Source organism: Corvus kubaryi, unplaced genomic scaffold (genome assembly GCF_017639235.1).
Source record: "Corvus kubaryi isolate FWS band 111438036 unplaced genomic scaffold, C.kubaryi_AGA036_p1.0 37300, whole genome shotgun sequence".
Taxonomy (NCBI): Eukaryota; Metazoa; Chordata; class Aves; order Passeriformes; family Corvidae; genus Corvus; species Corvus kubaryi.
The window spans coordinates 19553824-19576070 of NW_024581093.1; the positions used below are offsets into that span (position 1 = coordinate 19553824).

At 43.2% G+C, this 22247-nt stretch overlaps 1 non-coding gene across 1 annotated transcript; it reads right to left on the reverse strand.

Moving 5' to 3' along the window:
- Positions 1–248: 248 nt before the first annotated feature.
- TRNAT-AGU lies at positions 249–322 on the reverse strand. The gene has a single exon. It is a non-coding gene; the product is annotated as a tRNA-Thr (tRNA).
- Positions 323–22247: the final 21925 nt, after the last annotated feature.

A 22247-nucleotide genomic window follows, 5' to 3' on the forward strand; every position in this document is an offset into this window, starting at 1 on the left:
GACTTTGTGTAAATACTCTTAAGTTTGGAAAAAAGCTCCCCCGTAAAGCACATAGGAGACAGCCTGAGTTTGCGACTGCCAGATATTTTCGTATGCACGTATTTATGTATTTATGTACGCACCCACACGCGCACCCACCGGATTTGTTTCCCCCCCGCCGCAGCGGAGCCTCAGCCACATCCCGGGCCGGTCCCCGCGCGGCGGCGGTAAAACAGCGCTCGGGATAGAAAAAGCCACGCCACTGGCGCAGGCACCGCTGGGATTCGAACCCAGGATCTCCTGTTTACTAGACAGGCGCTTTAACCAACTAAGCCACGGCGCCGCGCGTTGAACGGCTTCGCAATGCAGCATTAATAGAGCTCCAAGCGCGGCCCGGGCCGTGCTCTGCGCCTTCCTCTGCCCTGCCGGCCCCGCCGCTGCGGCTCCGGAGCTGCGGCCGCGGCTCTGTCCCGTGCGGGACCGCCAACTGCAGCTGGTTTTGGCACAACGCACGTAGGGAGCGGAATAAAATGCATGAATGTCGGCCTTTCAGACACTTAGGCGAAACTGCCGACGGCCAGGCTCCAGCCCTGCCTTATCCTGCAGTGCCTCGATTGGCCGAGGTTCATGGCACAGGATACAAAGGGAAGATCGGGTCTCAGTTAGACTCTCCAATCATCTATAATGATGAAAAATTAAACCACAATATACACATGCACACTCTGCCATGTGCTTCATGACCTGTGCACACACACCGGCACAGTGTCGAACCAAACGTGTGTTCGTACAAGCTAAATAACCAGAAAAAGTGGTTTGGGTAGTTCTTAGAGAGCTGGTAAGAACGGCAGACACAGAAGTGGTGCTGCTCCCAGTTACCCCTTCCGTGGGGCCAAGCCCACAGGCGGTACCTGTGCAGAGCAAATAAACCCTGCTCCGAGCAGTGTCCAGCAGTACCAGGTCAGCCCCTAACCCAGGAGCATTGGGAAAGGATCCCGTTGGAAATAGACCTGTGGCTTTCCAGTACCTGAAGGGAGCCTACGATAGAGAAAGACTATTTACAACAGCACGTAGTGACAGGATAAGTGGGAAATGCCTTCAATCTGAAAGAGAGTAGGTTTAGGTTAGATACTAGGAAGAACTTGTTCCCTGTGAGGGTGGGGAGGCCCTGGCACAGGTTGCCCAGAGGAGCTGTGGCTGCCCCATCTCTGGAAGTGTCCAAGGCCACGTTGGACGGGGTTTGGAGCACCATGGGATAGTGGGAGGTGTCCCCGCCCATGGCAGGCTTGTGGAATGGGATGAGCTTTGAGGTGCCTTCCCACCCAGGCCATTCTATAATTCTGTGATTTCTCACTTGGAGTGGAATCAGAACCTGCGAAGCACAGAGATTGCTGTGGCAATCTAACAGGGATCCAAGGCATATCTACAGCCAAATTATAGGTGTTATTCTCCAAATAACTCCTAGAGGGAAAGCAGCCATCCTGGCTTAGTCCAAAACAGCCTTACAGCTTTCTCATCAGGTACCTAAGAACGGGGACTGGGATAATTATTCAAACTACAGTGGTACAAAAGCCAGAAAAAATGCAGATAAATCTCCATCTTATGAATTGTCCATAATTACCACATTCTGCAGCAAACCGACACTGCACACAGTTGTGAGCCCACTGCTGCAGGTGAGACCAGTGCAGGGCTGAAAGAAACTCAGCTGGCACCCAGGCATTAAACCAGTGATGGTAGTGGACAGAAAACAAAAATAAATAAAACTCCCTGCTTTTATTAAAACCAGAATGTAAGAATTAACATTTCTTTGTTTTTTCTCAATTTGGAAAATAGAGAATTCATTCAAAAGAAATCTCCCAATATAGTCCCACCACTGATTCAAAACGAACCAAACCTCTAAAAAGCTACTGCTTTTTTTCCTGTTTCAATGGGAAAAAATGGAGCTTTGATTTTTCTAGCTGAAAAGAAGAAAGAAACAAAGAAAGAGAGAAAGAAAGAAAGAAAGAGAAAGAGAGAGAAAGAGAGAAAGAAAGAAAGAAAAAGGAAAGAAAGAGAGAAAGAAAGAAAGAAAGAAAAAGGAAAGAAAGAAAGAGAGAAAGAAAGAAAGAAAGAGAGAAAGAAAGAAAGAGAGAAAGAAAGAAAGAAAGAGAGAAAGAAAGAGAGAGAAAGAAAGAAAGAAAGAAAAGAAAGAAAGAAAGAAAGAAAGAAAGAAAGAAAGAAAGAAAGAAAGAAAGAAAGAAAGGAAAGAAAGAAAGAAAGAAAGAAAGAAAGAAAAGAAAGAAAGGGAAGAAAGAACACTTCCAATTCCGATATAAGATTAATTATTCTAGAATAATCATTTCTAACATACAGAAATTACTTCTGCATTACTAACTACATTAAAGCCAAATTAGTTAATCTATAAAACATGCATATTTTATGTGATCTGATTTTAAAAAAAAACAGCATGAGGAGCATAGACATAGCATTTTCTTTTAACCTCTGTAACAAACCAGTAATAGTTAATAAAGGAGTAAAGAGGGGGAAGAATGCTGGAAAATAACACAATTCATCACCTAGTACTTATCCAAAGCCATAAATCTGTACAAAAATAGAAATATTTTTCATTTAACCCTCACATAATTTGCACAAGGAGAAAAAAATCTACCTACTAAGATTTCTTTGTATTCCACAGCTTAACTGCATTCCAGGCTGTCACATGCCCAATTCCAAATATTTTCCCCACTTTAAGTTCCTTTTAGAAGGAACAGTTGAAAAGGTTGAAATCACTATTTTTAGGAATAATGCTTCCAAAATTTTTGAAACAGTTACTCTTTTATTAATTGACATTCTCACCTATACTGAATAGATACAATCCTTTCAGGGTTACTCCTAAGAAAGGGCAGATAAAACACTACACTCCTTGTTGAAGGAAGGCTTTACTACACAAAATTAATTTGTGCTGCATCATGCCAGATAAGCTTACTTTCAGTACCTGAAAACTCCTTCACAAAAAATTTTTAAGGGGTATGACAACAAGTTAGACAAAAGCTCATGGTTTTATTCATGGTTTTACTCACAGAAGTCTTCCTGAGGGCCACTGACAGCAAAGATTGTTGTTTGTCATAGTGAAGAACGTGCCCTCTAGGGAACTGAAGGAAACCTGTCAATAATTTGCATCTAAATGTTACTTCTTTAGTAAGATTGGACTAGTGTGTTTATTTAAAATTGTTTAATGTTTCCCAAAGGACAAGTAAGCAATTTTATTCTCTGGTGCCATGCAGAATAAGTAGTATTTATATTCCTGGGGATTTTATTCTTTAACTGATACATCACAGGTATTAAATGGGCTAGTGCAATTATTTTATTATTCTTCATACAGAATACTGTAGTTAAGGGAAAGTCTTAGCTTGTGTATTACATACAGATGTACAGTCTCAAGACTGCTAGATTAATTCAAAGATCAGGAGAAACAAAAGGTACCAATGGCGAAATTTTTCTCACTGGAGAAGCCAGATGACAGGATGCACACTTGTATATTATTCAGAGTTGCTATGTTGCAGGCATAAGAAGGGTTTCTTGCATTCTTCATACTGGTGTAAATGTAACCAAAAAAGGGCATTTCAGTTAATCATTTGTAACAAGTGTGCATTATTTCACTCATGCAGGTACAGCTCTGTATATACACACACAAATCTAGGCCTGATTTTTGAAAACCCCAAGTCCATATAGCTGTAGTAAACTTCACACAGATAGTGCTGCCCTAAATTAATTCCTATGGTGAATGGTTCAGATTTTTTCCTGAATAAAACTGTGTTTCATGTGAACTCTGATTTTATCTTTTCCAATACAGTATCATACTTTATTTTTTCGGTGGCTTGATGGGTATCCATTTCTTAGCTTTTCTGTCTCAGTGATTAACACGAGGTCATTTGGGGCTTTTTCATATTTACTTTTCTTTTTTTAGTCTGACTGTTATCTTACTAAAGGAGACACGTAGAAAAATTTAAAAAAAAAAAGGAAAATTGATACACAACAATAATATTAGATTAAATATTAACCCACTGTACTCAGTACAGAGAAGGTTTTCTGCTGATTAGACAAATACTCATGAAATTCCATCCACTTCTATCAGAGTCAATATAACATTGATTCCTAATTAACTACTTGTGAAACTATTTATTAAAAAAGTAGACATTTTCTAATTGTTATGCTTTAAGTATTACTTAAATGCACACAAAAAATAATTTCCTGTATCAATTTTAAACATATTCTCAAATTTCTGTTTATGTATACTTTTTGAAATCTACACATTTTCACTGCTGACACATTTATCAAACTTGTATAAAAGCTTAAAAAGCTGCTCATTATTTCTGAATACCTGCTATTCAACAAAAAATCTGATAGAAATATAAGAAAAAGAGTTCTTTTTCATGCAGTTTCATTTAATGATTATTGACAAGAAGGAAAATATACACAAGATCTTACAAATTCACTATCCAAAACAATTGAGGGACTGTAATAGAAAGCATATTTCAATAGTATTAAGCTTAATGTTCTTCATTCCTAACACTTCTTTATAATTCAAGTTTTAGAAGTCAGGATACATACAGTCTCAGTTTTGAAAAGACACTCCTCAAAATTCTTATAAGTTGATTTATGTCCAGGAGCATATAACTAATACCTACATTGATTTAGTAGTGCTCCAGTATATGGGCTAGTACTCAGCAGGAGCATCAGGTATAGAAAACCGAAATATGTTTATTTTCAGATGTACACTTACATGGCTGTGCTTTTAAAAACCAAAATGCACCTGTATATGAAAATCAATGTCCTTACCAAAATCACTATTTACAAAGTACTATTATTACTACATTCCAGTTCTAAAAAAGGATTTGACAATTTTCCCAGAGACAAAACCATGATCAATCTGTGTTTTCAGCCTAGAAATGTGACAGCTTTCCTTTAACACCGAAATTCTTTTTCTGAATTGATAGGGACTGAGTCTGGAGAGCTGGCCGGATAAATGACACGTACACCGATTCGATTAAGCATCGTTCTCCTGTTATTGTTCAACTATGCCAACTTATATCTACTTTTGCAAAAATTCACGCCCAGTCCCTCTAAACAGCCTCTAATCAGCGGGGGAGACGACCAGTGTATAACTTTGCCAAGGACTCTCAGGGCTGCCTGCAGCCAGGTGCTTTCCAGGCCTGCCTGCAGCCAGGGGCCAGTTCAGGGGCTTTTCCTCAGCAACCCTGGGTTACCCAGTCTTTCCAGGGGTATCATATGCTCCTGTTCCATAAGGAATCCCTCTACACATCCCCCATTTTCTTTTTGGGCAACCCAGGCCTGGTCGATGATCTTTCACAGCCCCGCTTTAATGCAAGAAAAAATGCACCCAAATACTATTAAGCCTAATATAACTACAAATAGCAAACAGCAGCCTTTTACTACCAAGGTACGCAGCCATCCAGTGATACCCAGACCCTTAAGCCAATCTCCAGTAGGGTCGCCTGTCTCCCGAAGGTTACGCAGGCTTCTCTTCACCGCATCGGAAACAGGCTACTCTGCCCGTCCGGGGACCAGGAGCTGGGCCAGCAGCCCTCACCCCCTTTTTACTTTGCGCCCCTCCCGTCAGCGCTGCGGCGATGACTTGTCCCTGTTGTTGCAGGACATTCTGCAGCGTTGCGGTAAATGCAGCTGTTTGAGACGACTGTTCCGCACGGGTAGCACGCACAAGCATCTCGTCTACTCCTGCTCCCTGGGGCAGTGTGGCAAGAATCGTTTTAGTTTGCCTATTAGCATTTTCAAAGGCAAGGGTCCGGAACATTTGCTCCTGGAACTCTTCAGAGAGCTCAGTTGCGTCCTTCAAGGCCGCTGACAGACGGTCAATGAACTGACCATATGGCTCTGACAGCCCCTGTCGGACTGCTGCATACGGGGGAGACTTCTTCTTTTTGGGTACTGACAACAAGGCTTCGTGGGCAAGAGTCTGTGGCAACTGATGAATGACTACGGGCATGGTCAGCTGCGTCACCGTCGCTCCATAAGCCCCACTCCCAGTTAGCATGTCAGCTTGGAGTGCATACAGTGGGTCTTGTGTGTCACCTTGGTGTTTGCTAGCTTCTTCTTGTGCTAGCTGCTTCCACGTTCGCTCCCAGAGCAGGAACTGTGAGGGGGTTAACAACAATTGTGCGATGCTGATGCAATCATTAGGACACAGGACATCTGCTGTAAAGATAAACTGCAGGATGCTCCGTGTAGCTTCGGACCAGAGGCCGTGCGTGGTGACCGTTTGCTTGGCTTGCTGCAAGATCTGCCAGTCATGGGGCTCCCACCTTGCAGTGTCCCCCTGTATCAGTACAGGGCAGGCTAGGGCATCTAGGGCTTGCCAATCTCCTTCAATGATTGAGTTACGGACAACTCTGTTCCATCTCCTTCACAATGGATCAGTCCTCGCCATTGGGGCTGACGGAGGCAATGGCTGCACGTCCTCTTGCTGGGAGGGAAGGGCCGTAGGCCCTGTGCCCGGTTCTCCCAATGGGAACGGAGGAATTCTGGTGGCCATCTTGACCGGTGGGTCCACAGGATGCCACGGTGCTGATGGTGTGGTTTCGCAAGCCTTAGACTCCAGCGTGTCCTGATGCATAGACAATTCAGCAAGCTTCTTCATTAATTCATGCATCATCTCTCGGTGCTTCTCCTCCTCTTGGGGCTGACCACTGGCAGCCCCGTCTGGCTCTGGCTCTGCGGGTGACAAAGTCGTAGAGGCTGCTTTGCAGTCGGACGATGATCCACTGTCTGGCAGAGGGGGGTGGCGCGCTGCCATTTTCGGCCGGTAGATAGGACTGCTTGCTTCTCCTCTGCTCACCTGCGCCCTGCCCCCAGAGTCAGGAGACTCTGCTTCCACTTTTGCTACCACAGTTCTCCCTTAGGCTTCTGCAGGGTAACTTCCTTCCCCGTCATGTCCAGCAGCTCCCGCAGCGAGCGTACAGGCGCTGATGTCCCCTTCATCGGTCGACCCACGGTCAGCCCAAAGAATTGCGCAACACTGGACTCTGCCCTGGCCTCCGGCCGCTGCTCCATGAGACCCCCCTCTCTTTCTTTTCTGGGGCCACCATCCCCCAGCGCCTCCATGGCTGCCGCAGCCACCTTCCTCTCTGCTTTCATTTTTGCAAGGGTATTAGTCACAGCTCTCCATGTTAATCCGAGAGCTTTAGCTTCTTTACCTTCCTTTCCACCCTCAATTGTGGACTGCCACAGTCTGTTTCCAACTTCCCACCACTCTTCGGTCGAAAACAAAAGCATTTCAAAAACCCTTGTTCCCGGGCCCACATAATTAGGGCATAGAGATCTCGATCTTTTACAGTCTCACCTCTCTTAGAGAGAATACTGGCTAGGAGACAAGTTGCAGCCTTGTATTCCATAGCTGTCTTACCTGTGGGGGCCCGCTCGGCTGCGCAAGCTCTGGTCTCCAGCACCACTCAGCTTTTTTGCTGGGACACTCCCACTCCAGCTCTCCAGGCTCTTCACCTCTGGTGCGATGATTCAGAGTCTTGCTGTGTTTAGGCGAACCACATTTAGGTGAAACAAACCACGTTTAAGCGAAACGCATTTAAGCAAAAACAAACCACATTTAAGCGAAACAATCATTCGAGTCCCTGCTTGGGTGCCAGGTGTTAGGGACCGTGTCCGGAGAGCTGGCCAGATAAATGACACGTACACCAATATGAATAAGCATCATTCTCCCGTTATTGTTCAACTATGCCAACTTATATCTACTTTTGCAAAGATTCACGCCCAATCCCTCTAGACAGCCTCTAATCAGTGGGGGAGACGACCAGTGTATAACTTTGCCAAGGACTCTTAGGGCTGCCTGCAGCCAGGTGCTTTCCAGGCCTGCCTGCAGCCAGGGGCCAGTTCAGGGGCTTTTCCTCAGCAACCCTGGGTTACCCAGTCTTTCCAGGGGTATCATATGTCCCTGTTCCATAAGGAATCCCTCTATACTGAATAACGTATAATGTGTGGTTAAACAACAAAGTGATATGACCAGGGAAATTATTGAGCCTCTTCCTTTTCTGATTTCTATTGATGCCAAATTGATTTTTGCCTTTTTTTTTTTTATGTATTCTCCGTATTCTTTACACATGTATTTGTAGCCTGTTATTGTATTTGTAGTCCCAGTACTTTTCCCTGCCTTTTTCCTAGGCAGAAAGACAAAACATATTCCAGAGCTCCAAGCCCTGTGGGGGTACAAGGCCCCTGTGCTATCTTGGTTCTCCCTGGGAACCAAGGTCCAAACCAGCTCTTTGAGACACATTTTCATCAACAGTGTTTAGTCCCTAAAAAGGCTGGGGGGGTGGGGGGGCCAGGATTCAGAGAGGCTTGAACCGGGGGAAATTGCCTTACCACTTATGCCTCTAACTGGTGATTTTTGTCAATTACACTTATTTGCTAAACTTATAAAACTGTATTCACCCTGTGGGGGGGTGGGCATTTTGTGGACATTTTCCATATCTGCCCCTGGAGGCCTCCAATAAAGACCAGCCTTTATATTACCTCCTATACCAATATTATCTCGAAAGTGTGTTGTTTTATTACCAGGTTCTTTAAGGCGTTACTATTGCTAAAAGAATATGATACATCTTTTCAATATACCACAATTTCAAAGTAGAATTCTGAGAAAAAGATGCCATTATTTTGATGTGTTTGCATTAGTACAATTGACATATTACCAAAAGAGGGGTTTACATTATTTCCATAAGGATCAAATCTTAGATGAGTACTCCCAGTATGAGAGATAAACTCTCACATTTACATATCATGTCTTTGGAAGCAAGCACCAGCAATCTGAAACTGCCCAGATGTATTCAAATAAAAAAATAAACATATTTAACAAATTCTTTTTTTAAATTTCTGTAATTACCTGGGGTAAATACTGATTACAACTTAGTACTTTTATGAACCACTTGACCATTGCTACATTTCATTTTAAAAAAGTGCTTAAAGCTAGGGATGAAATTTTCACATCTATTTAGAGATTAGCTCCTGAAACCACATCAGGAATTTATAATTCCCTTCATAAAACCATGGAATGGCCTGGGTTGGAAGGGACCTTAAAGCTCATCCCATTCCACGACCCTGCCATGGACAGGGATACCTCCCACTATCCCATGGTGCTCCAAATCCTGTCTAACGTGGCCTTGGACACTTCCAGAGATGGGGCAGCCACGGCTTCTCTGGTCACCCTGTGCCAGGGCCTCACCACCCTCATAGAAAATTTTTTTTTCCTAATACCTAGTCTAAACATACTTTCTTTCAGATTGAAGGCATTTCCCCTTGTCCTGTCACCACATGCTCTTGTCACAGGTTGAGCTCTGGGTGGGAAGCCAAGACAAGAGGTCATGAATTCTGTGAAATGAATATGTGCAAAACACATGTATGTAACTTTATAAATACTCTTAATCCATTTCTTAGACCCACATTACCTGTGGTAGTCTGATCATTACCTCAAGTCTTGCAGATCGCTTCCACTAAAATAAAAAATTAATTACAAGTATCATAATACAATATGAATTATTTGTAAAAAATAAAGTCATGATGGCACAAAAAACCCTAATGAGAATTTGACTTTTTTTAATGCAAGTATTACTTACCACCTCACATTCTGGGTAGTATTACTATGACTATAGAAGAAAAGAGGAGGCCCAGTTCTAAGGAGGAATAACTAAACATAGCTACTTCATTGTCCTGGGTTGCAGTGCATTCTATCACCATCCTCATGAGCTGTTGAAACCAGGTGGGGCAGTGTTTCCTTGCGTCCTCCCTCCAGGCTATCTTCTGATTAATGGCCCATCAATGCCATGCTGCATGACTCACAGATAACTCCCTCTGGACCATCTTCTGTTAATGAGCACATCAATGCCTGGCCTCATGACTCATTACCCCATTGTGAGATGCTCCACCCAGAAGGAGGAACCAAGCATTCCATCCTGGATATAGTCTGAGATTCTGAACACCAGAGACAACCCTTTCCACTGGATTTCCAGAGGACAGGATCTACATAGCCACCAGTGGACCTTCCAAGGAAGAGCAGCCCCTTCTACAGGATCACTGCCTCAAGAGAACCACATCCACCACTTCAGGAGGACTGCAGCCACCATCTTATCGGACTGCTACCGCCACCCTGACTAACAGGGTGTCAGGTCATATCTTGACTCTGTCAGTTTGGACCAGTGTTTTCTGTCTTTTTTTTTTTAAATTTCCCCATTATATTTTTATTCTGACTTGGTGCCTCCCACTGGTTTGTTTTCAAACTACTACATTCGTTTACAGAACTGTCCACCTGAAAAAGTGCTGTAACATGTCCCTGCCAATTTAAGCACTAGTGTAACCTAGGGAACTGAGCTAAGCTTGACAACCTCAACACCAGTATTTACTTTTTCTTTGTATGCTTCCTTTTTAATGGTCTATTTCTGTGGACAGAAGTAAGCATGTAAACACACAGATATGCAAGAGTCTGGCATTTCAAAATGAATATATGTGCTATCCAGGCTCTTGTTACTTGCTGGAAGAAACTCCTAAAACATAGGTACAACTACATCCAATGTAATCCTTAAATGAGTTTGTTCATCAAAAGAGAGATGTAAAAACTTATTAACGACTGACTTGACAATGATAATATCTTTATAGCTAATTGTATAAGAACATACTATTCTAGGAAATTAAATCACATAAATCCAGGATATATTCCTGCCCATATCTAAAATGGATGGGCAAGGGTATTTGTCAGATAATGAAATGCTCTTAAAACTAGCAATACATTTTGCATCTCTTCATCAAACTAATGACCAAATAAGAGCTCAGTACCTTTAAGGTTAACTTTTTACAACTTGCATCTGTATCCCATATAGCTACGGTTCTGTCATATATGCCGGATACAAGTGATGCTGACATGTAAACTCTGAAAACCATATTTTAGCTTTGCTTTGTCATACAGACTAATAAAAAAGGTTCCTTCTAACAGAAAGTTAAGAACTTATTAAAAAAAAAGAAAACTAAATAATGAGCTATTAGTCATGCCCTATCAAGACAGTAGTTGTTCCTTTAGGCTACTTCATAATATTTGTAATTTTGTAAGTATTAACACATACATTTCGCAAACACTCAGTGTGTTGGTTTGAAAGACAGGTGTCTGCCAGGGAAGTGGGAATTCCCTTGGAATGGAGAATATGACCCCCTTCTCCCCAAATTATTATAACTTGAAATTGAGGGGCTTTCAGGTAAAGATATGGGAAAAGGAATAACAGTTCTTTACTTATATATATATATATATATATAAAAAGGCAAACAAACAACAACATCACCAACAATGAACAGAAAAAAACCAGGAACCCAGCGCCGCCTCTCCCGGCCGCAGCCCTTTCCCCTGGGTGCAGCTCCGCTCGCGGCCGCCAGGGGCGCTGGTGGCTCCCGGCCGGGCAGGGCGGGTGCGATGGTTCCCCGCGCCTGCAGGGGGCGCTGTGGCGCCAGCTCGGCCGCCTCACTGCAGCTGGTTAATGGCTGGCTCAGCTGGCAGGAGAGACGGAAAAGGGGCTTCCTCTACAAATTCACGGCCGGCAGCCGGTCCCGGTGCCCCTCCGGAGAGCGAAATGGGCTGTAGCAGGAACCTCAGAGTGGCAGCCTGGAACGGCAGGGTGGGCACACCCAGGGTGGCAAACAAGGTGTAGCAAAAACTCCAGAGCCGTGCCAGGAGCCGCGGGATGTCCGGGCAGGCACCGGATGTCAGGTTAAAATGTAGCGCAAAACCTGAAGCAGCGGCAGAAAGCAGCGGGGCTGGGCAGTGGCAGCCCGGCTTCTGCAAGCAGCTGCCGCACACAGCCGGGAGACGCTCCCTCTGGGAAGGGGAGAGTGGGTCAGGGTCCCCTTCCCAGTGAGCTCGGGTGTTGGAAAAGGTCCCAGTTCAACAGCTGCTCTTGTGAGCAGAAGCTCACCCATGGTAGGAGAAACAGTGAAGGACAAAAACTCCACAGTGGCAACGAATTCTCTGGGCACCAACAGTCTGGCTCCAAAACCGCACCTGTCCACTCTGATCCCGAGACCAAGAGAGCGAGGAGCTGAGCCCAGTCCCCTGACCCCCCAGCCAAAATCTTGCGGTATCTGCACTTCCAAGGGAAAGCCCCTCAGCTAAGAGACTGCAGTCAGCTGCACCCTTCCCCCTCCTCCTCCTCCCAGCCACATCTTTTGTCTCCCAAGTATCATTGTTACCATCTCTTAGGCAACAAATGGGAGAAAATTCCCTGAAAGACAAAAAAAAAAAAAAAAAAAAAAGGAAAAATCCTAACCTCCAACACACAACTAAATGGAAAAAAATACATAATAATTTTATTGGCTTAGAAAATTAGGGAGATATCTTTTTAAAAAATTAAAATACAGGTAATACTTTCAGAATTGTTAGTTCAACTGTGAATAAAAACAAAGAAGGAGAGTTCAGTGCAGAAAGCATGCTTTCAGGTTCAATATTCACAAGGCTATCTGTTGTATGTCTCCAAGCCACAGGTACATTTTTCCCTACAGGACTGCTATCCAGTTACTTGAGTTGCCTAACTCAACAGGCACCGTTAGGGTGTGACCCAAGATTAACCTGCTGGCAGCAGTATAGGAGTCATCTGCAGTACAGCATTCAGATCAGAAGTTGCAAAAGAAAACAGCCAGCTATATCACAGTGTAGAAATTCATATGAGCCCCTTGCAGTGAAGAGAAGAGGAGCTGTTCCAGAACAGCAGTGGTTTGCAGTAACACTTTTTTCATATTGTGGAGGGAGCAAGAGTTGTCTCTGATCCAGTAATGAAACTAGGGCGGTAAGAAATAGCTCCCCACTGCTTCCACTCAGACACAGGTAAAGGAAGCAATCTGATTATTTCTCTTTATTAATCCAAGCATCAGAGACATCAAGTTACGGATGCCAAATTGTCTTGCTATAGAATCATAAGTACCATCTGCTTCAAATATGGCAGTTCATGTGCTCCATCAAAGCAGCTGAGAATATCCATTAAATTTTTCAGATGTGTATTACTGCCATGTGTGGTTTGGGCTGTGGGTACTAAAAAATACATACACATTTTCCTAATTATTACAGATCAGTACAATATTTACTGAAGGAGTTTTTTTCTAACCAGCTAATGTTAGGAGAATATCTGTGAGTGCTACATTAATCTTCTAACATGGTGCTGTGCTTTTACTCCATTATGTTCTTACTATACTTCTTGATGGATATATCAATTAAGCAAGTGTTCAAGTTGTCTCATTTAGACAGAACCCAAACCATCACTTTCTCATTATTAAACGTGTTTTTCTGCAAATAATGAATTAATTACCTACATGATTAGAGTGGTCACTCATGGTGTATCTGAGATGTCCTGCAGATAGGTGTTGAGATACATCACCCACTAGTACTGATATACCTCTCTGTCTTGGCTAAAAAGAGAGGAACTAACAGAATCCTCAAGTCCTTGGTTTAAGGAAACAGGTTAATGACATTAAAATTCTCCTGTCTTTATATCCCATATTTTTAAGCTTTTGTCCCAGGGTGCTGTGCACAAGTAATGACTATCAGCAGCAAAACAGCAATCTCACAGAGCATTGCTGCCCCCTGACACACAGATGAAGAACAATGAAGAATACAGGAAGAGTGAGCTTTTGTAGCCACTGCAATCTGTCAAAGAGCATCCTGCAAATTTGTGATCCCTGTCTCCATCCAGCAAAGCATCAGAAGCATATTCTGAATTTTAATCACACGAATAGTTCTGTGAACTCTCTGGAGCTCCTTACGATCTCACATCCAGCAAAGGCTTGAAGCCTTATTGAAAGGTCATTTTGCAGGACTGAACCCAAGTTATTAAGGAACAAATGACCAGGTAGTTTCTGTGTTAAAAGCAGTTTAACGACAAATTGTTTAGCAGCTACAACACACCTGCATTTTATTACATGCATTTATAACGTACATTACAAAAACCAAAAAAAAGCTACCCATTTTTCATTAAATAAAAAGCATCCATCTACCTCTATGCATAAATTTCAACTCAAATATTCAGAGGAAAGATATTTTAAAAATCTAGATTAAAGTCCAGTTTTCAAAGCAGTCCGAAAAGAAATCTGCATGTTCCAGAATGCTAGTGCTTCCTGAAATCTACAGAGGGGAAAAAGATTATGAGCATCTCTTGCAGGAAACAATGCTGTAGTCACTGCAATTTAAAAGAAACCTCGCAGTGTTTTAGATTGAATGTCCCATCCTATCCAAAGTAATTCCTAATTCTTCAAAGACAATTTTATTATAGTGTCTAGAGGCAGACTCTCTGTGATTATTGCTTTAAGAATGCAAAGGTAAATTGGTTGAGTTTATTTAATGCTGTTGATATTCTTAAGAGTTGATTTGACATCTCTGTTGTTGCATCCTTCCTTCTTAGAATTGTAACAATGCCCTAAATTGACATAATGGTTTTCCTGTGTGGCTGACTTCAAAGCGAGCTTACTGGGTGAAGACTCAGGAGATCATGCTGAGCAAGGCTTCTGGCACTGGGAATGACCTTCTTCAAAAGCATATGAGGAAAAATGATATGGAAAAAACATCTCCTGATAGTGTCACCTAGAATTCTAACTGTTACAATCCATTTGGCGCACTTTTTGTTTTTAAATCTAAATGAATTACCATCAGGCTCTGATTCACTGGAGCTAACTTCACATTTGTATGGCTGCTTATATATTCTGAAGACAATTCTTAAGGAATGTCAAACTCACTGACCTGAGTGGAAGCCTGTCTCAGTTTTGAGACAAATTTCAGGAGAAAATACCCTGGAATGAGCATTTGCTCTACCAAAAAAGGGCTTCAGTAACTCCTTTTTCTTCTGCCAATGAGAGAAATGGATACCAGAGGGTGAAAGTGAAAAAAACCTGTTTATTAACAAAAAAATAAAGGCACAGAAAAAGAAAGAAAAAAACCTGAATAAATGCTAGATATTGAAAGTGTGGATGGAACCTTACGCCCAGGAACCCAGCGCCGCCTCTCCCGGCCGCAGCCCTTTCCCCTGGGTGCAGCTCCGCTCGCGGCCGCCAGGGGCGCTGGTGGCTCCCGGCCGGGCAGGGCGGGTGCGATGGTTCCCCCGCGCCTGCAGGGGGCGCTGTGGCAGGGGGCCGGCCATGTTTCTCCACATCTACAATGGCTGAGGCAGCCGGCAATAGAGATGGAGAAGGCGCTTCCTTTACAGACTCACAGCGGGAGCCGATCCTGGTGCCCCCTCTGGATAGCAAAAGGAGCTGTAGCAGGAACCTCCGGAGAAGCAAGGTGGAACTACAGGGCGGACTTACTCGGAGGTAGCAAGCAAGAGGCAGCAGAAGCTCCGCAGCTGTAGCTGGACCCACGTGTCCTCCTGGCAGGTGTGTAAAGCTACAGTGGAGCACAAACCTGGAGCAATGGCAGGGGTACGGCAGGCATTGGGCAGCAGCAGCCTGGCTCTCGAACACGGCAGGGGAAGGGTCCCCCGGGATTTCTCACCAGCGCTGGCTGGTCCTTAGGGTCCAGGCTGTGTGGAGGGTGGGAGGGCAGCCCCTGGTGGGAAAGCAGGGTGGTCTCCGGTACTGGTGCAGCACGCACTGGCTCTGGGCTTCCTGACAGCAGAGCAGCAAAAGAAGCCAAGGCAGCAACCCCAGTCACAGTACCGCAGGAAAACAAAAAAAAAAAAAAGAAGCAGGCAAAATCCACAGAAAGCAGCAATATCCCCAGTCAGCGGTACCAGCCACGTGTGTCCAGTTGAATAGCCCGTGCCAAAAAGAAAGGGCGTGCCCCTCAGCCTGCCCCAAACTCCCTCCGAAGCCCCGGGCTGGCTCCCATTCATCACGATAGTCCTGGAGCCAGGGAGGAGGGGGGGGTGAGGTGGAGACAGCAGCCACCCGAAGCACAAACAAAACAAAAACAGATCAACCCCCCCCCCCAAATTATGAGATAATAAACCATCTCCAAGACAAAGCCTCACAGAACTGAGGTCTCAGTAGCAAAATTACCTTCAAAGGAAAATTATTGTTCAAAAAACGATCACTGTTCAGTGTAATTTTGGCCCGTTATCTCCTTTTTATAAGCATATGCTAAAGAACCCTAGGTTTAATGTCTTACAGATGAGTCTTTTTGCCTTTCTTAAGTAAGAATCTTCAAACAGAATGAAATTAATTAATTTTCTCAATTTTTTTTTATAACACATTTTTACAAAATCAAGAGCTGCATTAACAAGATGTAAAAGTCATAAATCTTGCCTTACCTTGGATATGTGCTGTTATTGTTGGATGTATTGCATCAAAAACATCCATGGTATTTTCTTTGTCTGAACCAGATACCCAATACTTCTTGTCACAGGAAATATTACATGAAATTACATCTTCATGTTCTACTGTCCACTAAAGAGAAAATAACAATGCTTGAGGGTTTGAGAGAGTTTTATGGCAGACTTTCTATAACCTATAAGCAGATTAGGAAAGAAATCCTTAGTACCTTGTTTTGGTAAAAGCTGATTGATGTCTTTAAATCAAATTTTTCTATTTTTTCATTAGTAATAAACTTAGAATTAGACAAGGACACCCTGTTGAAATATTAAAATGTTAATTTAATCAATCTTAAATAAATCTTCTGAGATGGATTATTATTATCATACCCATTTGTATATGAAAAAAGCGAGACATGCTCATATTCAGACTTACCTGAGAGCAAGCAATCAGCAACACCAAAACTAGAATTGAAATCAAGCCTACTTACCCTAATTATATTTTATTGTGCTAACAAAGAATGTTTGTTTTCTTATTTCTCAATAACAAAGCAATAAATAGAAATTTTGCAGTTGTACCTTCTGCAAGATGCATTTAAAAGGATATATACAAGTATTCTTCAACATTTAATTCTGACAATGGTTTAACCTTCTCACATCCACTAACTGAAAGTAGATTCTTAATGGCTACAGCAAAAATTATTGCACAGCTTAGTTGAAAAAGGGATTATTTATATTTCAGATATAAACTAAGAATAAAAATGTCATGTATGTAACTTTCAGTGCAAGCAGTCAATTCAATTTCATTTCATCATTACAATATATTTCATTACTTCTAACATTAGAATAAATATGAAGAATAAATAACCACTGAATAATAGCCATATGAAGCCATTATGAATATTTCTTTAATGAATGTGAACTGTTCACATCAGTAGGGTTTTTTGGATTTTCAGTAGTTATGTTGCTGGGTAACCCTTTTCCACAAATGCTGCATTAAACATCAAAGCTATTCAATAAAGTTTACTAAAAGTGGCAGGTTTCCATTAAATGGGGCAAAATTTTTCCCCTCATGCATTTTTATTCAAATATTCACAGATATCCAAAGTAATATTTATATTGAAGGTCACTAGATGTGAAAAACATTTTAGTAACATTTTCTCTTTTTATTTTATGAAGTGCATAAACTATCACTTTTACATATTTCATCTGAGAAATTTGACTTGTTAACAACTAAAAATACAACTATATTACTAAAATTTTTTTATTTTTTCCATGTGTGCATAATTCCTGCAACCAACACAATCTCTGCTCCTAAATAGAAATACATAAAGCACAAGACCACATGAAGTTTATGAACTGGCAGCATTTTTGATTGGAAAATTGTTTCACAGAGCTGTACACAATGGTATTTTACTTTCTGCTCAGCAATTTTAAAAAATATACACAATTGCAATACACAGCATAGCATGTGTACTATTTAGTGATCAAAAAACATATCAGTTAACATTGCAATCTGATAAAAATTGATTTAAAGTATGATTTAGGAATAAAATATGCCAGAAATAGTACCAGTGGAGGCACTACATGGCTACTTAACCAAATGTTAATATATGCTGCAGTTATTTTAATTATTATGTCCACAGATTGACACTGGATCAGGATACATTTCTTCTTTAATTGACAAGACAGGTTTAATGGAAAGGCTATAGAATAGAGAAAGAGAACTTTTCTGAAGGTATAAATCTCACTGACAAACAATTCCCTGAACGTTGGCTAATTCAATGTTGTTCTTTTATATAAGTGATATATATTTATATATAACTTTCAGAACACAGGGCAATGAGACTTCCAGCCCTGTGGAACTCGGAAGCAGATTTAGACAAGTCCTTTGCCCTGAAAGAGGCTACAAACTATCAAACTATTCCAACATGCATTTAAAACAACAAAAAGATTCCTGTTTGATTCAGCAGACATAATATGCAAAACAGAAATGATTTAAGAGATCCTCTATAAATTTTAGATGAGAACAAGGTGAGAGTTATGGTAGTTCATGTGGATGAAGGAAGCTGGTGGTAAACAGTCTGCTAGCAGAGTATGCATAGGATAAATGATTGTGCAATGATGGAGAAAAGTAGGAGCATGGAGGAAGGGAGTTACAAGACAACACTGGAACACGCTTGGAGCTGTGACCTCTACCCTGGGAAGGCTGTTCGAGTGCCTGACCACTCATTGGGGGAGAAATCTTTTCCTGACAGCCAACCTAAACCTCTCCTGATTCAGCTTCATGCTGTTTGCTTGGAGTCCTGTCCCTGGTCACAGAGAACAGAGATTGGTACTTGCCCCTGTGCTGCCCCTGGGGAGGATGTTGAAGAGCTCAGTGAGGTCTCCCCTCAATGTCCTTTTCTCCAGGCTGAACACATCAAGCGCCCTCAGCTGCCCCTCATAAGGCCTCTGCTCCAGACCCTTCCCCATCCTCATGGCCTCCTTTGCACACTCTCCAATGGCTTAATGTCTCTCTTATGCTGTGGCTGGTGATGCTGGGCCTGATGCCCCCAGGACAGGGATGTCCCTCCTGGCTGCCAGGGCACTGCTGACTCAGATCCAACTGGCCATCGACCAGGACCCCCAGGTCCCTTCCCACAGCTGCTCTCCAGCCCCTCATTCCCAGTCCATCCACGCAGCCAGGGGTGCCCCCTCCCAGGTGCAGAATCCAGCACTTGCCTGTGTTAAACTTCCCATGGTTGGGGATTCTCCATCTCTCTCATTTGTCTGGGTCTCTCTGTAGGGGTTTTCTGCCCTCAAGGGAGTCAACAGCTCATCCCAATTTAGTGTCGCCAGCAAACTTCCTTAGTGTTCTTTGAGCCCTGGGTCCAGGTTGTGATGAAGATGTTGAAGAGCACAGGGCCGAGGATGGAGCCCTGCAGAACCCCCCAGGCCCCCAGTCTGATGTCACCCCAGTCAGTGTCACCCTTTGTGCCCAACCCGTGAGCCAGCTGCTCACCCATCCCATGGTGTGTTTATCCAGCTGAACACTGGGCATTTTGTCCAGAAGGATCCTGGGAGAGATGGTATCGAAAGCTTTACTGAAATCCAAAATGATTACATCTACTGGCTTTCCTAAATCAACCAGGTGGGTTACCCTGTCACAGAAGGAAATCAGGTTTGACAAGCAGAACTTTCCTCTCATGGAGCCATGCTGGCTGTGACTGATGACTGTGTTGTCCTCAAGGTATTTTTCAATACTTTCCAGTAATCTTTTCCATGATATTACCAGTCACTGAAGTGAGACTGACAGGGCTGTAGTGCCCTATTCCTTCTTTTTAATACCAGCTGAAATAGAGTTCTTCCCCTATCACACACAGACTTCTATTTATCTCCTTCCTATCACAGCAGTTTTCACCAGAAATTTCTTGAAAAGAGTTCTCCTTAGACTCTCACATCCATGTCCATACCTAAATCCTAGCAAGTCTTTATTCATAAATTATGTGGCTTTCCATTTTCCTTCACATAATTAAAACTCAGGCTCTCAAGGCCTGCCATTCCTATATCAGTTATTGCAACATCATTTTCTTCATGAGTGCAGCCTCCCATTCTTGTATTCATGTGCAACACTCCTCCACCAGTATCTTGGTTTGAAAGACAGGTCTCTGCCAAGGAAGGTGGGAACCTCCCTTGGAGTGGAAAATATGACCCCCTTCCCCCAAATTATTTTAACTTTGAAATTGAGGGGTTTTCAGGCAAAGATACGGGAAAAGAAATAACGGTGCTTTACTAATATGTATGACAAGGCAAACAAACAACAACAATGGCAGCAACAACAAACAAAAATCCCCAGAAAAACCCAATAACCATTCTCTTCCCCCTCTTTAAGCACGTTCCCCTTTGGCACAATCCCGGTCACAGCTGGCAGGGGTGCTGTGCGATGACTCCCCCGCAACTGCAGGGGCACCGTGGCACGAACCTGGAGACCACGCGGTTAATGGCAGCTGTCATGGTAGAGGCAGGCACACCCAGGGTGACAAACCAAATGTAGCAGGGACCCAGCAGCCCTAGCAGGAGCTGTGGGGAGTTGGGCAGACACGGGGGGTTGGGTTAAAGTGTAACGAAAATGCCGGAGGCAGGGGCAGAAAACAGCAGGGCAGGGCAGTGGCAGCTGGGCTTCTCTGCAGCAGCTGCTGCACGCAGTAGGGGATGATAGACAGAAAAGACTCCACAACTCAGAAGTTGCAAAGTACGTATGTTTTAATCAGCTAAGGTGCATGGGGGAATCTCTCCTCCAAAGACATGCGCACGTTCAGTGGCTCTTGGCTTAGTATTTATCCAGTTACAAACTACATATGCATCAAATTACAAAATATGTCTATACATATTCATTGCCTGTCCCTGCTTCATATTATAATTAGCTCTAAAGTTATTAACATATCGGTGTGCTTGCGCAGTGCCACCTGGTGGTCGCAGGCTGGGGTCTCTGGGATGAAATAAAGGTCTTCCTCAGATGAAGTAAGTACTCGGGCTGAACTTTTTTACCTCGCCTTCTTAAGCATGCTCTCTGAGTTCCTGGCCCAAGTCCAAACTTCAGAGCTGGTTTGGGCTGGTTTCAGGGTCCGAGCAGGATCTTTGGTCACGGTTTCTTCCCCTTGCCAACGGTCCTGCATCCTCCCCTTATCCTCCCTTATATCCTTCCCTTCCCTTTGCCTGGCACACGCAATGAGTGTTAAGCAAGCAATATACATTGTTGAGCAAGCAGCTGCAAAGTCTAGCAATACTAGCAATACCACGGTCAGTAGTTAACTCTTAAAATTCTAAGCCCCCTGTATCAGGGAGACGCGCCCTCCGGGAAGGGGAAGGGGTTCAGGGTCCCAGGTTTTTCTCCTGATGCACCCAAGTAGATGGTGTCAGGAAAATTAATTCACAAACACCAGAGGTTTATGCCCAAAAAGGAGACAGAGAAGTCCTGTAACTTTATTTGAATAAAGGGAGAAGCCATGGGCATTTCCCATGGGGTTTCTCGAATTGTTGGGGGATGCAACCCCCTTTTTATCCTAATTCCTGGCTGCAGCACCCTCTTCCCCACTGGCTGAGGTACTCAGAAGGTACAGACTTCTCAAATCGCCTATTCTATGCCCCCCTCTGATATGCACCCCCCTTTTTGTTATATAAAAGAATAAAACCTTTATTAATAATTCTATTAAGTCTTTGTTCTTTTTCTCTAGGTTCAGGAATGCCTTGGCTGAGCAACAGTCTGGGTTGATTAGTAACATCTTCTAGAACTGAGAGTTTTCTTCTCTTACTTCCCTATCTCTAAGCTCCTAGCCCTATCTACAAGCAGATTCGCATGGTCTGTTTGTAAAGACACATTCATCTTATTCCTTTCAATGGTCCTTTCCAGTCAGATCCGGTGTTAATAAGGTCCCAGTTCAACAGCTGCTTTTCCAAGCAAAAGCCTCACTCATGGTAGGAGAAAACAGTAATGGGCTGGACTCCGCGATGGCGGTGAATTCTTCCACAGTAGCAGCAGCTTAAGTGTTTCCTCTGATCCGAGAGCAAGAGGAGCCAAGCCCAGCTCCTCGACCCCAGCCAAAATCTCAAAGTATCTCTGCCCTTCCAAGAGAAAACTCCTCAGCTACTAGAGTGCAGCTGCATCCTTCCCCCCAACTTGGCCACTTCTTTTGTCTCCTAAGTAGCAGTCATTATCATCTCTTAGCAACAAATGGCACAAAATTCCCTAAGAGAAAGGGAAAAAATGGAAAAATCTTAACCTCCAACACACAGATTCCCCTCCAATGTCTATTTTATGTCCTTCCCTGTTTTTTCATTGATTCCTCATTCTCAGTCACAAATACAAGCTCTTGTCTTCAAATACAAAGCTCTGTGATTTAGTCTCAGATATTCATCTCCCTTCTGCCTTACCTCTGATGCCATCCTTTGTCATTTAGTTGTTACCTTTTCAAAATTTATGGGGTTCCCTTTGCTGTCCTT